Here is a 16675-nt window from a genome sequence, read left to right on the forward strand (position 1 = left end):
TCTAATACCCGCACCTTGCACTTTTTCGAGGCCAAGCAGCTGATTGCTAATGGTGAGAAGGCCCGGATTAGATATGTAGTGTGGACTGCATACCCGAGAGGAATACTCTGGCACAAGGGCAACCAGTCTGTCCCCAATCCTTCCCCGGCTGAGGAGTTTGTTCAGCTGCAGATGTGAGAGACATCCTTCCTGACCCTGCTTTGGCAAATAGGGTTTTTCAAGCGTAAGCTTTTATTGTAGAACACTTAGCAGATTTGTGTACATAGGTCAATCCAAATTACTTAATTTTTTTTTAAATAACCAAATCAGTCTTTTAAACATAATTTATTTGAAAAAATGCTTTGGGTGTATGAATATGATTTCTGATGAAATCAAATTGGAAAATTTTTCATCATCTATATATACCTATCCTTTAATTTTTAATTTGACCTCATTTTTCAAATGTAATGAGAAAATTTGCATATTGCAAGATGGTCCTAGCCATTCCCTTGATTTAGGTACTCTTAGGTGTGTTCCTGCTGCTTTACTTCTGTGAAAGCAACAAATGTGATGGAAACAGAGAGAGAACTTCCTGTTGGGGCCAGTAAAAATGCCTCGTGAAGGCCTTGGAGAAATGGAGAAACAGATCGTCATTCCTAAAGAGTATCAAGAAAAGTTAAAAGAGATGTTTAGAATTAATCAGTTTAATTAAATAGCCAGTGAGATGATTGCAGTCAACAAATCTTTACCAGCTGTTAGATTAGAAGGGTGTAAAACAAGGGTGTATCCAGAAATCTTCCTACGGCAAGTGTGGTGATACTTTGCCACAATGAGCCTTAGAGCACACTTCTATGAACTGTCCATACTGTTATTAATCACTCCCCAAGACACATGCTAAAAGAAATTATTCTAGTACATGATGCCAGTGAAAGAGACTTTATGAAAGGACCCTAGAGAGTTACATGAAAAAATTAAAATTAACAGTTCATGTCATTTTAATGGAATAATGTTAAAAATTGACCAGAGCTAGAATAAAAGAAGCTGCTGTGTTTTTATAAAATAATATTTAATGTAAAGTCTACTTTTAAAATGTTTTTAAAAATGATTTAATTTTAAAAATAAATTAATTAAATAAAAGAAATTGCTGCATCTACAGGCCAAGTGGTCACCCTCGTAGATCCTCACTGTGAGTGTAAGTGTGTAGGGGGTTGACAGGAGGCTTTCTCAGCCAGGGTTAGACATGACAGGAAAACAGAGGTATGTGCTATCATTCAAGTGATCAGAGATGGTACTTATGAGTGTATGGCAGATTCTGATATGACCTATGGTAGATTCACTTGGAAGCTCAGTTTTTGCTGATATCCTGTTTCCTGAAGAGAAATGGGCACAAAGAACATTGATTGGACTCTTCCTGTCAGTATACCTACAATGGCAGGAGGCCTTTTTCAGGAGGTAGAGATCGCTTTCAGGAAATTGGAACATAATATGCTAGAATGGATATTTGGAGAAGAGAAAACATAGAAAATTCCTTTAACGTCAGCAATGTAGAGGAATTAAGGAGATTGTTACCTGCTCACACACTGGACATGGGTTTAGAAAAGCTACATCTTGTGTGTTTCCAAGAGGCACAGGACAGATTATCAATAATAATGACAGATGAGTCATAGAAGTGTGGATGGATGAATTTCAGAATTTCTTCTGTATTATGTCTTGGGGTGTACAAAAGTAGATTATGGAGATAGAGCATCAAGACTTGGCCTAAGACACAAATTCCAATGCAAACCTTAACGGTTTGGTCACAAAGCTCAAATGCCACCACCTAAAGGCAACCAACCTTGCAACATATGAACAATAATCAGTGCCTGGATGAAGCCAGAAAACAAGATAGCCAGTTGCCCAGCATAAGAGGCCGTGATGAAAGCTGGTCCCAGCAGTGGCTTTTTCAAAATTTCATTCTTCCAGAAATATTCTGAGACAAAACTTATAAAAAAATGAAAAATTAAGGACTGACTGAGCTAACTCTGCATAACTTTCTGCCACATTCTTAAGTAAATACTTCCCTCCTGCAGGATGTAAAGCTTCTCAGCCATTAAAAATTAGATTTCACTTGCTTCTGATCTGTGATCCGGCCTTCCTGTCCAAGGACACGGAATGACAATGTAGCAAGACTGTGCATATAGATGTTTACAAGATTGGAAGAGTCTTTCATCATTGTAAAGAATATTCAGATGATGAAATAATCAACAAAATGTGCTTTCTAGAAAGCTGCACCTCTTACGGCTTGCTTTAACTTCAATAATTTCTGATGAACATGCTACCATAATGAAGAGATTTCCAAGATTTTCTTTTGACTAGAAGCAGTAGCCAGTATATTAAGTATAGATATAAAGACATATTAAAAGAACTGGAACCAGATTCAGCATCATGAAAACATTTTTACAAAGAATTCTTTAAAACTATATTAAACAGGGTTAAAAGGGAATTAGAACTATGAGAAGTACAATTTGTTTAGGTCCAGGATCAAATTTCCAAAAAATTTTATATTTCAGTGGAGAAAAGTAATTGATTCCAATGACATTCATTTTGTTTTCATCTATGATAGCCATGGATATTTTTTAAACTTTTCCTTGGGATGTTGAAATTGAGCTGGAAAATGGCTCTTTAAAGGTGATTTTAATTGCTTTCTGCAATTTAAAAAATTTATTCTAGAAAGCAATGGGCTGGGATGACAAGCTCACCTTAATTGGAAAAAGGCAGAAAGGGAGATTATTGAAGAGTAAATGGTAGGAATGAAGAGTGTGAAGTTGCTGATGGAGAACAAGCTGAAGACTCACACAAAAAGGGTATCTGTCTACTGGCATGGAAGGAAAATAATAGACATAAGGAGAGATAGAGGGGAAGGGAGAGGAGAGAGGGAAGAAGGATTGACCATGAGCAGGGGCTCAGACTTGTCAGAGAGTAAGGATACAAATAAAAATAGCGCACTTTGAATCTAGTCAGATATTGATGGAGAAGGAGTTAGATGGTCTCATAGTGACTAAAAGGGTCAGAAAATATAGTGTTTGAGGTGTTTAGCTGATGTCAGCCCATGTTCGCTGATTGTATGTGTGGCCTATGGGTTTAGCATCTCTTGAGAATAGCCTTGGCTGAATGTTTTCCCATGTCTTCCAGATCCTGAAGTTCCTTCTAAACCTTGACTGTGGCCCTACACTTGGAAAAGACACCTTCTGCCAGAGGGAAGCTGACAAACTCTATCTCCAGCCCTCTAGACAGGTCCACTCACCATAGCTGTGCATGGAAGTGGCTATTCTAGCCAAGCTGCCCAAGAAGGCTGGAGTTCAGCAACTTTTGCAAATGCTGCATTTGGCTTGGAGTCTCTGAAGACCCTTCAGCCCCAACACCCAGGCCACAGTCTGGAATCCCAAAACAGCCTTTTCCCCAAACTCTCTTTGGGGGCTGGCAGTCTGGCTCCTGTATGCTTCTCCACTCAGGTGTTATTCCCAAGAAACATACTAGATGTTAGCAGAGGTGTTTTTTTGCTTTGTGAACCGCACTAGATGCACACTAGATGACAGAAAGAAAACCTCGTCCTGGTGATGTCTATCTGGTACTATTTCCAATTTGCATGCTAGATGGCAGAACAAAAGTGCTCCTATGTGTGGAGAGTGGCTTGTAAGCTGACAAGGTCCTTGCAGACTACAAAGGCAACAAGGGTTACTTCGCCTCCACAAATCTTCCACAAATTCCTCCTGAAAACAAGATAGTACAAATAAAGCCAACGGTGGATAAGTAAGCTAAAATCCCTAAGAAAATATGGTCTTGGAGAAAGTAGAAGAAACAATGTTGCTATGAAACTGTATAAGCTAGCAATTGAATGCTCCTGTATAAAAACAGCTTGCAAAAAATAAACTGGACGTCCTGATCTCCACTTTCTATCTTCTTTCTTTTCTCATCTCCCACCGTTCCCACTCAGGTTTATTTTCCGGGACCACACTGGACATGGCAGGATTTATCCCCTTGCTGGACGCGGCACCTATGGTCAACTCCACTCAGGTGTTACAAGTTGCACATGAGATGGAGGGAGAGAAGAGCATTTCCTGGTGCCCACCACTAAGGTGTTACACCAAAGATGAAAATGAGATGGCAGCAAAAAATAATTTCTCATGGTGACACACACTCAGCAGTTTTCCCCAGGATACACACTGGATGGCAACAAGTAATAACTTTTCATGATAACATACATTCATGTGTTACTCAAGAGATGCCCATGATGACAGCCCAGAATAACTTTTTCTGAGGATATACACTTGGATGCTATTCCCAAAATGCCCACCAGATGGCAAAAAATAATAACTTTTCCTTAATTGCACTATGGTGTTATTCCCAAGATGCATACTACATGGTGGCAGAAAATGAATTTTCATGATGACTGACATTCCAATGTTATTCCTAATATGTCCACCAAATGGCACTATAAAATGAATTTTTCTGATGACATACACCTGAGTATTATTTTCAAAATGCCCACAAGATGACAGCAGAGAATAATTTTTCATGAAATACACTCATACGTTATTCCCAATATTCACATAAAATGGGAGAAGATAAAAAATTCATAACAACATGCCCTTCGGTGCTATTTTTAAATGCACACGAGACAGCAGCAGAAATAAGTTTTCATGATATGCAGTGTGTTGTTACTCCCCAAATGCAGACATGATGGCAAAAGAGAATGAATATTCATGATGACATACACTTGAGTGTTATTCTTAAATACCCACCACATGGCAGCAGAGAATAATATTTTATTACTTATACTTGGATGTTATTCCAACACGCACAGTAGATGAGAGCAGAAAATATATTGTCATTATGGCATACCCTTGGCTATAATTCACAAAATGCCCACAGGATGCAGCAGAAAATATTTTTTTCTGATGACATGCACTAACTTGTTATTTTAGAAATGGCACGAGATGGCAGCAGAAAATAATATTTCATGACATGCATTTCCGTGTTTTTTCTCAAGATACACATGAAATGGCCACGGACAACAGCTTTCCATAATGACATGCCCTTAGGTATCATTTATAAATGCACATGAGATAGCAGCGCAAATTATTCTTTATGACATGTGTTGTGCACTTTTTCAGAAAATGCCCACAAGACGGCAGCAGAGAATGACTATTCATGATGATAACATTGGTTATTCTGGTGTTATCCCTAAAACAACCAGCAGATGGCAGCAGAGAATAACTTTTTTACTTATACTCTTGTATAATTGCCAAGATGCACACAAGATTGGGGCAGAAGATGAATTTTCATGATGACCTACATTAAGGTTTTATTCCCCTAATGCCAACTAGACGATATAAGAAAATAAATTTTTTGATGACATACAACTAGATGTAATTTTCAAAATGCCCAAGAGTAGACAGCTGAGGACAATTTTCATGACACACACTACTGTGTTATTCCCAGGATTCACATGAAATGGAAGCAAAGAAAAATATCAAAACGACATGTCCTTGGGTATTATTTTTTAAATGGGCTTGAGATGGCAGCAGAGGACAATTTTCAACACCTACATTCCTGTGTTATCCCCAAGATTCACATGAAATGGGAGCAGAAAATAATTTCATAACAACATGCCCTTGGGTGTTATTTTATAAGTGCACACAAAATAGCAGCAGAACTAAGTTCTCATGCTATGCACTGTGGTGTTATTCCCAAAATTCTCACAGGATGGCAGCAAAGAATAAATAAAAAAGAGAACACTAGTGGGTTATTCCTCAAATGCCCACCAGATGGCAGCATAAAATAACTTTTGTTACTTACCCTCTGCTGTTATTTTCTAAATGCACACTAGATGACAGCGGAGAGTAACTTTTATTACTTTTACTCTAATGTTATTTTCCAAAATGCTCACCAGATGGCAAAAAGAATAAATAATCATAATGAGAAAACTCTGGTGTTATTTCTAAAATGCTTACCAAATGGAAGCGAAGCAGAGAATAACTTTTTTCTTACACTCTGGTATAATTGTCGAGATACACACAAGATGGGTACAGAAATAAATTTGTGTCTGCACTGCACTCAGAATTTTTTTCCAAAATTCAGACCAGATGGCAGCAGAAAATAAACTTTCATGATGAAATACACCTGGGTGTTATTTTCAATATGCTCACAAGATGGCAGCAGAAACAATGTTTCATAATGAAATCTTTTCTTGTTTTTCCCAAGATGCACACGAATTGGCAACAGACAAAATCATTTTATGATCACATGCCCTTGGATATTATTTATAAAATGTACACGGCATAGCAGCTTAAATATCTTTTCATAACATGCACTGTGGCATTACTCCCAAAATTCTCACTGAACGAAAGCAGAGAATAAATACTCATGATGAGAAACACCTGGTTGTAAATCATAAAAAAAACCACCAGTTGGCAGCAGAAAATATCTTTTTTACTTCCACTTTGGTGTAATTCACAAGATACACACAAGATGAGAGAATAAAATGAATATTCATGAAGAATCAAACTCGGGTTTTATTCCCAAACATCCCACCAGATAGCAGCAGAAGAGACATTTTTAGGATGACATACACCTAGGTGTTGTTTTTAAAATACCCATGAGATGGCAGCAGAGAACAACTTATCATGACGTTCTTGTTTTTCTCAAGATGCACACTAGTGGCAGCACACAAAACCATTTCCTGACGACTTGCTTTGGGTGTTATATATAAAACACAGAGGAGAAAGCAGCAGAAATAACTTCATGGCACTTATGATGTTATTCCCAGAATTCTTACCAGACCGCAGCAGAGAATTAATATTCATGATGAGAAACATCTGGGTGTTAATCCTAAAATCTGCACAAGATGGTAACAGAGAATAACTTTTGATTACTTACGTTCTGTGTAATCCCCAAGATGCACACTACAACAAGGTGAAAAATAAATTTTCACAATGATATATACGTGCGCCTTATTTTCGAATTGCCAACGAGAAGGCAAGAGTTAATAATTTTTCATGACATGCTCTCCCGTGTTCATCTCAAGATAACAAGAAATGGAAACAGAGATTAAAAAAATCACAACAGGCACTCTTCTGTCATACACAAAATGCCCACCAGACAGCAGCAGAGAATAACATTTAATTACTTCTGGTGTTATTCCAAGATGTACAGTAGATGAGAGCAGAAAATACATTTTCATGTTATTCCCCATGTTATTCCCCAAATGCCCACACTCCCATGTTATTCCCCAAATGCCCACCGGATGAGAGCAGAAAATACATTTTCATGTTATTCCCTACGTTATTCCCCAAATGCCCACACTCCCATGTTATTCCCCAAATGCCCACCGGGTGGCAGTAGAAAATATATTTTTTTGATAACATACACTAGCTTGTTATTTTAAAAATTGGCCACAAGATGGCAGCAGAGAATAATTTTTTATGATGACCATACCGTATAAGTAAAAATGTTATTCTCTGCTACCATCTGGTGGGTATTTAGAAATAACACCCAAATGTTATCATTATGAATATTCATTCTATGCTGTCATCCATTGGGTATTTTAGGAAGAACACAGAATATTTTTTAAAGAGCTTTTTCAACTGCTTTCTCGTGTGCATTTTGAAAATAATAATGGTATTTCGTCATGAAAATTGTGCGCTGCAATCTCTGTATCGGGGGAAATCACAGGAGAGCATGTCTTGAAACATTATTCTCTGCTGCAGTCTCTTGGCCATTTCGAAAATAACAAGCAAATGTATGTCATCATAATTTTTTTGCTGCTAATTGGTGGGTATTTTGGGAATAACACTTGAGTGTATGCCATCATGAAAATATATTTTCTGCTCTCATCTACCGTGCATCTTGGAATAAGACGAGAGTATAATTAAATGTTATTCTCTGCTGCCATCTTGTGGGCATTTTAGATATAACACCACAGTGCATGTCATGAAATAATATTTCTGCTGCTATATAATTTGCCATTTTATAAATAACATCCAAGAGTATGTCATCATGAAATATTCTGTCTGCTGCCTTTTAGAATGTATCTTAGGAAAAACAGGGAGTGCATGTTATGAAAAATTGTGCCCTGCTGCCATCGTGGGGATATTTTGAAAATAACCAGGTGTATGTAATCATAAAATTTTATTTTTGTTCTCATCTGGTGGGCATTTTGGGATAAAACGCATGTGTATGTCATCATGAAAATTCGTTTATTATCATCACCCTGAGTGCATCTTGGGCATCACACCAGAGTGTAATTTAAAAAGTGTTGTGTCCAGAATAACCAGACCCAACTTGAGTGTTCTTAACCAGGAGACAGTTTATTAGCCGGCGGCTGTCCTTGCAAAGGAGCAGCCTCGAAATGCCAAGATACAAGGTTTTTAAGCCCCAAATCCTATTCCTCATTCTGTCTTTAACACAAAGGTCCATCTTTCTCCTATTCACTACCTGTCAACCCACTGGTCAGGTGTGCAAGCGGGAAGTACAGAAGCAGAAACCTTGTTGTTAGAATGTTATGTTCCTATGGGTGATTGCCTATGTTTTCATGGATGGACAATAGCCAGTGTTCCCATGGGCGATGGCCAAACAGTAATTTTCAGCTTATATACAATTGATTATTTTTCATGCCAGGCAAGCAAGCAGGGTTACACAGGCTAAAATTGGCAGTTAGCGTATGAGCTCATTGTTACAAGTTTCATGATTAACAGAATGTGGTTAGGGGTTCCAGAAACTAGGCCTAAGTTATAGACTTCCTTTGTCCAGTTTCAGGTTTTAATTATTCTTTAACCCTTTCACATTTCAGCAGGCTATTACAAAAGTTATTCTCTGCTGCCATGTGGTCTGCATTTTTGGAAAACTTCCGAGTGTTTGTCGTCATGAACTATCATTCTCAGCTGCCATCTGGAAGGCACTTTGAAAATAGCACCACAAAGCATGTCATAAAATGTTATTTCTGCTGCTACATCATGTGTATTCTGAAAATAAACCCAAGGGCATGTCATTATGAAAAGATTTTGTCCACTGCTTTTCATGTGCATCTTGGGAAAAACACAAGAGTGCATGTCATGTAGTGATTCTCCGCTGTCATTTTGCTATTTTGAGAACATCTTGAGAAAAATACATAAGTGTATGTCATGAAATATTGTTCTCTGCTGCCATCTTGTGGGAATTTTCAAAATAACAAGCACGCATATGTCATTATAAAAATTTATTTTCTGCTGCCAACTACTTGGTATTTTGGGAATAACACACGAGTGTATGCCATTATGAAAATATATTTTCTGTTCTTATCTACTGTGCATCTTGCAATAACATCAGAGTAGATGTAATAAAGAGTTATTCTCTGCTGCCATCTGGTGTATATTTTAGTAATAACATCTAAGTGTTTGTCATCATGAATATTCATCCTCTGCAGCTATCTGGTGGACAATTTGGAAGAAGATCATAGCACATGTCATAAGGAATTATATCAGCGGCTATCTAATGTGCATTTTAAAAATAATACCTAAGCGTTTGTCTTTATGAAAAGTTGTTCACGGCCATTTTGTGTGCATGTTAGGAAAAATACAGGAGTGCATATAAGAACAAATAATTCTCTGCTGTCATCTCGTGGGCTATTTGAAAATAACAAGCAAGTGTAACTCATGAAAATTTATTTTCCACTGACATCCGGTGGGCATTTTGGGAATAAAGCCAGAATGTATGCCATCATGAAACTATATTTTCTTCTCTCATCTACTGTGTATCTCGGAATCACACCAGAGTGTCAGTAATAAAAAATTATTCTCTGTTCCATCTGGTGGGCATTTTAGAATGACAACGAGTGTTTGATAGCATGAATATCCGTTCTCTGCTATCATTTGGTGAATGTTGTGTGTATGACCAAAGAGTGCCTGTTAAGCATGATGTTATGAAATTATTATCCCTGCTGCCCTTTTGTGTTAATCTTAAAATGAACATAGGAGTTCCTGTCACAAAAATTCTTTCTGCCATCTCGTGGCAATTTTGAAAATAACACCCACATGTATGTCATCATACAAATTTATTTTATACCTTGATATAGTGAGCATCTTGGAAATAACACATAGTGTAAGTAATAAAAAGTTATTCTCTGCCATCTACTGGCATTTTAGAATTAACATCTAAGTGTTTCTCATGAATATTCATTCTCTGCTGCCATCTGGTGGGAATTTTAGGTGTAAAAGCACAATGCCTGTCAGGAAAAGATATTACAGCTGCTATCCCATGTGCGTTTTATAAACAAAATCCAAGGGTAAATTGTCAGAAAATGTTTTTGTCTGCTGCCTTCTCTTGTGCATCTTAGGGAAAACACAGGAATGCAGGTCATGAAGTGATTCTCTGCTGCTATGTTGTGTGCATTTTGAAATTAACATGCAGGTGTTTGTTCATCACGACTATTTATTTTCAGCTGCGATCTGCTGTGAACTTAGGGAATAATACTACAGCCATATTACAAACAGTTACTTTTATTGCTATGTTGGCTGTTAGAAAATAAGACCATGTCATGAAGCAAAGTTTTGGTCCGAGGCTATCTCGTGTGCATCTGGGAAATAAGATGAGTGCATGTCATGAAAAATTATTCTCAGCTTCCATCTCATGGGCATTTAAGTAATAACATGCCAGTGTATGTCCATGTAATTTTTTTTTCTGCTGTCATCTGCTGGGCATTTTAAGAATGACACATGATTATAGGTCTTCATGAAAATTCATTTTCTGCACTCATCTTTGTGCACCAGAGTGTAATAAAGAGATATTCTCTATTACAATCTTGTGTATATTTTAGTAATAACACTTGAGTATTTGATAGCTTGAATATTCATTCTCTTATGCCAGCTGGTGGGCATTATGAAAATGACACCAGGATGTATATCATAATAAAAATTCTCTGCTGCCATGTCCTGGGCATATTTGGAATAATACCTAGTATAGATTATCGGGATTATTCATTTTAGCTACCAACTAGTGGGCATTCTAGGAAGAACACAGTAGAGTGTGTCATAAAATGTTATTTCAGCTTCTATGTCATGTTATTTCAGACATGTAGTCTGAAAATAAACACAAAGGAATGTCATTATGAAGTTTTTGTCTACTGTGATTTTGTATGAATCTTGAGAATAACACAGGATTGCATGTCATAAAACTTTTTTCTCCTCTAATATTTTGAAAATAACACCCAGGTGTATGTCATAAAAATTTATTTTCTGTGCCATCTGGTGGGCATTTGGGGAATAAAACACAAAGCATGTCAGTAATGTTATTTTGCTGCTCTCATGTGCATTCTGAAAATAAACTCAAGGGATTGTCATAATTAAAAGTTTTCTGCTGCCATTCTGCATGCATCTTGAGAAAAACACAGAAGTGCATTTCATGAAGTGACTCTCTTCAGCCATTTTGTGGGCATTTTGAAAATAACACCCTAGTGTAGGTCATCATGAATACTCATTCAGTGCTACAATATGGTAGGCAATTTGGGAATAACAGCACAGCTCATATCATAAACAGTTAATTCTTGCTATATCGTGGAGTTAGAAAATTACACCTAAGGATATTTGGTTAAACAAAGGTTTAATCTGTGGCCATTTCGTGTGCATCTTGTGATAAACACAAGAGTACACGTCATGAAAAATTATTCTCTGCTGTCATCTGGTGGGCATTTTGAAAATAACACGTCCGTGTACGTAAATATAAAAAGTTATTTTCTGCTGCAATGTGGTGTGCATTTCGAAAATTATTTTTGCAAATAACTCATTTGCATTTAAAAAATAACACCGCCAGGCATGTCGTTATAATTTTTTTCTCTGCTGCCATATTGTGTGATTCTTGGGAATAATTCAAGAGTGCATGTCATGAAAATTTGTTTTCTATTTCTTGTTGGCGTTTAAAAAATAATACCCGATGTGTGTCATAATTTTTTTCCTGCTGTTGTCCTGTGGGCACATGGGATAAACAGTGGAGTGTACATCATCATAAAAATTAATATTCTGTTGCCTTTTAGTGTATATTTTATTAATAACACCTGAGTTTTGGTATCATGTATATACATTCTCTGCTGCCATATGGTGACCATATTGGGTGTATGTCATCATAAAAATTTACTTTCTGCTGCCATCTGAAGGTCATTTTGGGAGCAACACAACAGTGCATCTCATGAAAAGTTATTTCTGCTGCTATCGTAAGCATTTTGAAAATAACACCCATGTGTATGTCACCATAAAAACTTATTCTCTCATGCCATCTTGTGGACCTTTGGAAATAACACCGGAGTGTAGGACATCATAAAAATTAATTTTCTGTCCACATCTTGTATGCTTCTAGGGAATTTTACCAGTGTATGTAAAAAACTTATTTTGTGCTGCCACCTGGTGGGAAGTTTGGGCACAAACTACAGGGCATGTTGTATAATGTTATTTATTCTGCTATCTAATGTTCATTCTGAATATAAACTCAAGGGCATGCCATTATGAAAAGTTGTTGTCAGTTGCCTTTTTGTGTGTATCTTGGGGAAAAAACCAGGATTGCATGTTATGAAAAATTATTCTCTGTTGCCATCTCCTTGGCATTTGGTGTATAACACAATGACCCGTGTCATACCTAATTATTTTTGCTGCTATTTCATGAAGTTAGAAAGTAACACATAAGAGCTGGTCGTTAATAAAAAAATTTTGTCTATGGCACTTTCATGTGCATCCAGGGAAAAACACAGGAGTAAAACATGGTGTATAACACATGTCATAAAAATTATTCTCTGCTGCTACCTCCTGGGTATTTTGATAACAACATGTAAGTGTATGTCATCATAAAAATTTATTTTCTGCTGCTGTCCCGTGGGTATTTTGGAATAACACCTGAGTGTACGCTAATCTTAAATTATATTTTCCTCTTTCATCTACTCTGCATCTTAGAATAATAGCAGAGTATAATTAATGTATTTCAGAGTATAATTAAATGTATTTCTCTGCTGTCATATGGCTGGCATTTGGGAATAACACCAGAGTGTAAGTAATCAAAAGCTGTTTCCTACTGCCATTGATGATCATTTAAGGAATAATCCCCCCATGTTGGTCATTATAAATGTTCATTTTTTGTAGCCATGCTTTGGCATTTGGGGAATAACACCAGATTGCATATAATGAAGCTTATTACTGCTTCTATCTCGTGTATTTAAAAAATAATGCCAATGACATGTCTTTATAAAATTTTTTTTCTCTACTCCCATTTTATTTAATCTTAGGTACAACACAGCAGTGCAAGTCATAAAAATTTTTCTCTGCTGCCATGTCATGAGTATTTGAAAATTACACTAATTGTGTGTCATCAAAAATATATTTTTCATTGCCATCTGACGGGCATTTCGGAATATAACCTTAGTGTAGGTCATCATGAAAATCTTTTTTCTCTCTTAATCTTGTGTGCATCTTGGGAATTACATAAGAATAAACAGGTTATTCTCTCCTGCCATCTGGTGGGTATTTTAGGAATTAACCTGAGTGTTGTCCTCATGAAGATTCATCCTCTGCTGCCATCTGGTGGAGAATTTGGGAAGACCACAGCTCGTGTCATAAAGAGTAATGTCAGCTGCTATCTTGTACATTTTGAAATTAATAACTAAGAGCATGTCGTTATGAAAAGTTGTTGTCCTCTGCCATTTTATGTATCTTGGGGAAAACACAGCAGTGCATGTCCTGAAAAATTATTCCCAGCTACCATCTCGTCGCCTTTTTTGAAATAACGAACAAGTGTATATTATATAACTTTTTATGCTGTCATTTCATGGGCATTTTAGAAATAACACCAAATGTTATACATCATGAACATTTTTTTCTCTGCTACCATCTGGTGAGCATTTTGTGTATGACAGAATAGTGCCTGTTGTGAATGACGTTTGAAATTTTTATCTATGCTATGCTTTCATGTTAATATTGGGGTGAACACATATTGGGATGTGCCTGTCATGAAAAATTGTTCCATGCCGATATCTCGAGGGCATTTTGAAAGTTATTTCCAGGTTTATATCATCAACGAAAAAATTTTCCAATGTCATCTAGCGGGAATTTGGGGAATAAAACTTTACTAGAGGGAACATGAAAATTCATCTTATCCACAAAACTTGTGTGCATCTAAAAAATTACACAGGAGTGTAAAGAGTGTAAGGGGGGAGGAAATATTGTCTGCTGCCATCAGGTGGGCATTTTAGGAATAACACCCGAGTGTTGTCATGAAAATTCATTTTCTAGAGCCATCTGGAGGGCATTTTCGGATTAATACCACAGTGCATGTCAAGAAAAATATTGCTGCTATCTCGTTTGCATTTAAAAAATAACACCCCAGAATTTGTCATTATAAGTATTTTCTCTGCTGCCATTTCGAGTGAATCTTGGGAATAACATCAGAGTACAAAACAAATTATCTGCTGCCCTCTCGTAGACATTTTGAAAATAACACCCAGGTGTATGTCTTCATAAAATTTTATTTTCTGCTGCCATTTGTGGACAGTTAGGGAATAACATCTGAGTATAGGTCATCACAAATATTCAATTACGGCTGCCATTTGGTTGGAATTTTGTGTATAACACCGCATCGAATGTCATAAACACTTACTTCTGCGGCTATCTCGTGCACTAAGAAAAGAAAACCTAAGAGCATGTTGTTGGGCAAAGTTTTTGTCATCAGCCATTCCATGTACATCTTGAGATAAACACAGGAGTACATGTTATGAAAAATTATTCTCTTCTACCTTCTCACAGGGATTTTGAAGCTAGCATAAAACTGTGTCATTGCAATAAATTTTTCTGCACCCATCGAGTGGGCATTTTAGAAATAACACCTGAGTGTAGGTCATCATGAAAATTCATACTCTACCCCTAACTTTGTGCATTTTTGGAATAACACTAGAGGGTAAGTAATAGTTATTCTCTGCTGCCACCTGGTGTATATTTTAGAAAATACACTTCTGTCATCATGAATATTAATTCTCATCTGCCACCTGCAGGCCGTTTTTAGAGGAAGACTACAGCACATGTCACAAAGAATTATTTCAGCTTCTATCCTGTGCATTTGAAAATAATTCCTCAGGTATGTCTGCTACCATTTCATATACATCTTCAGAAAAACGGAGAAGTGCACGTCATGAAATATTATTCTCTGCTGCCATCTCATGGCCATTTTTAAAAGAACAAGTTAGTGTATGTCATCAGAAAAATTTATTTTCTACTGCCATCTTGTGGGCACATTAGGAATAACACCCGAGTGTTATTTCATGCCATCATGAAAATAAAGTGCCATCTTGTGGGCACTTTAGGAATAACACCCGAGTGTTATTTCATGCCATCATGAAAATAAATTTTCTGCTCTGATCTACTGTGAATGTTGGAATAACACGAGTGGAAATAATTTAATGTCATTCTATGCTGCCATCTGGTGGGCATGTTGTATATGACAAAAGAGTGCACTTAGGGTATGACATTATGAAATTTTTATCTCTTTTTCAATTTCGTGTTACCTTGGAATGAACACAGAAGGGCGTGTCATGAAAAAATGTTCTCTCCTGGCTTCTAGTGAGCATTTAGAAAATAATGCCCACATCAAAAAATTTATTTTCAATCCTGCAATAGTGTACATATAGGGAAATACACATTATGTATGTCATAAAAAGTCATTCTCTGCTGCTATCCGTGGCGATTTCAGGATTAACACTCAGATGTTTCTCATCATGAATATTAAATCTCTGAGGTGGGAATTTTGGGAATAAAACCACAGAGCATGTCATGAAAATCTATTTCTGTTGCTACTCTTGTGCTTTTTGTAAACAACACACAAGAGAAAATCATCAAGAAATAATTTTGTCCACTGCCACTTCGTGTGCATTTTGAGGAAAAAAAAAAAAGGCATGTCATGAAAAATTGTCCTCTGCTGCCATCTTGTTGGAATTTTGAAAATAACGACTAGTCTACGGCCATGCCACCCCGAACAGTCCAGATCTTGTCTGACCTGGGAAGCTAAGCACAGTTAGTTGGACCTGGTTAGTACTTGGATGAGGCACCACCTGGGAAGACCAGGTGCTGCAGACATAAATAATAATAATAATAATTATACCATAGAGTATATCATTATAATTTTTTCTGCTGTCATTTCATGTGAATCTTGGAAATAACAAGAGTGCAACATGAAAATTGTTCTCTGTCGCCATAGCATGGGCATTTTAAAAATACTTCCAGGTGTATCTCATCACAAAAATTTCCTGCTGTCATCTCTTGAGAATTTTGGGAATAAAACCATACTGTAGGTCATCATGAAAATTCATTTCCTGCCCCACACTCGTGTGCATCTGGAAATTACACAAGAGTGTAAGTAAAAAAAAATTATTCTCTACTCCCATCTGGTGGGCATTTGGGGAATAACAACACAGTGTATGTCAAGAAAATTTATTGCTGCTCTATCGTGTGTATTTAAAAAGCTTATGTCGTTTTAAATTTTTCTCTATTGCCATTTCTGTGAATCTTAGAAATGAAATAGGAGACTAAGTCATAAAAAAATTGTTCTCCATTGCCATCTTGTGGACATTTAAAAAATAACACCAAGGTCTATGTCATTATAAAAATTTGTTTTCTGATGTGATCTTGTTGGCATTTTGGAACTAATACCCAAAAGT

The 16675-nt window shown here is 36.7% G+C and overlaps 1 pseudogene; it reads left to right on the plus strand.

Moving 5' to 3' along the window:
- The first annotated feature begins 446 nt into the window (after positions 1-446).
- Positions 447-1767, plus strand: LOC120589523 (polypeptide N-acetylgalactosaminyltransferase 1-like; annotated as a pseudogene).
- Positions 1768-16675: the final 14908 nt, after the last annotated feature.

This window comes from Pteropus medius, unplaced genomic scaffold (genome assembly GCF_902729225.1).
Source record: "Pteropus medius unplaced genomic scaffold, Ma_sr-lr_union100, whole genome shotgun sequence".
Lineage (NCBI taxonomy): Eukaryota > Metazoa > Chordata > Mammalia > Chiroptera > Pteropodidae > Pteropus > Pteropus medius.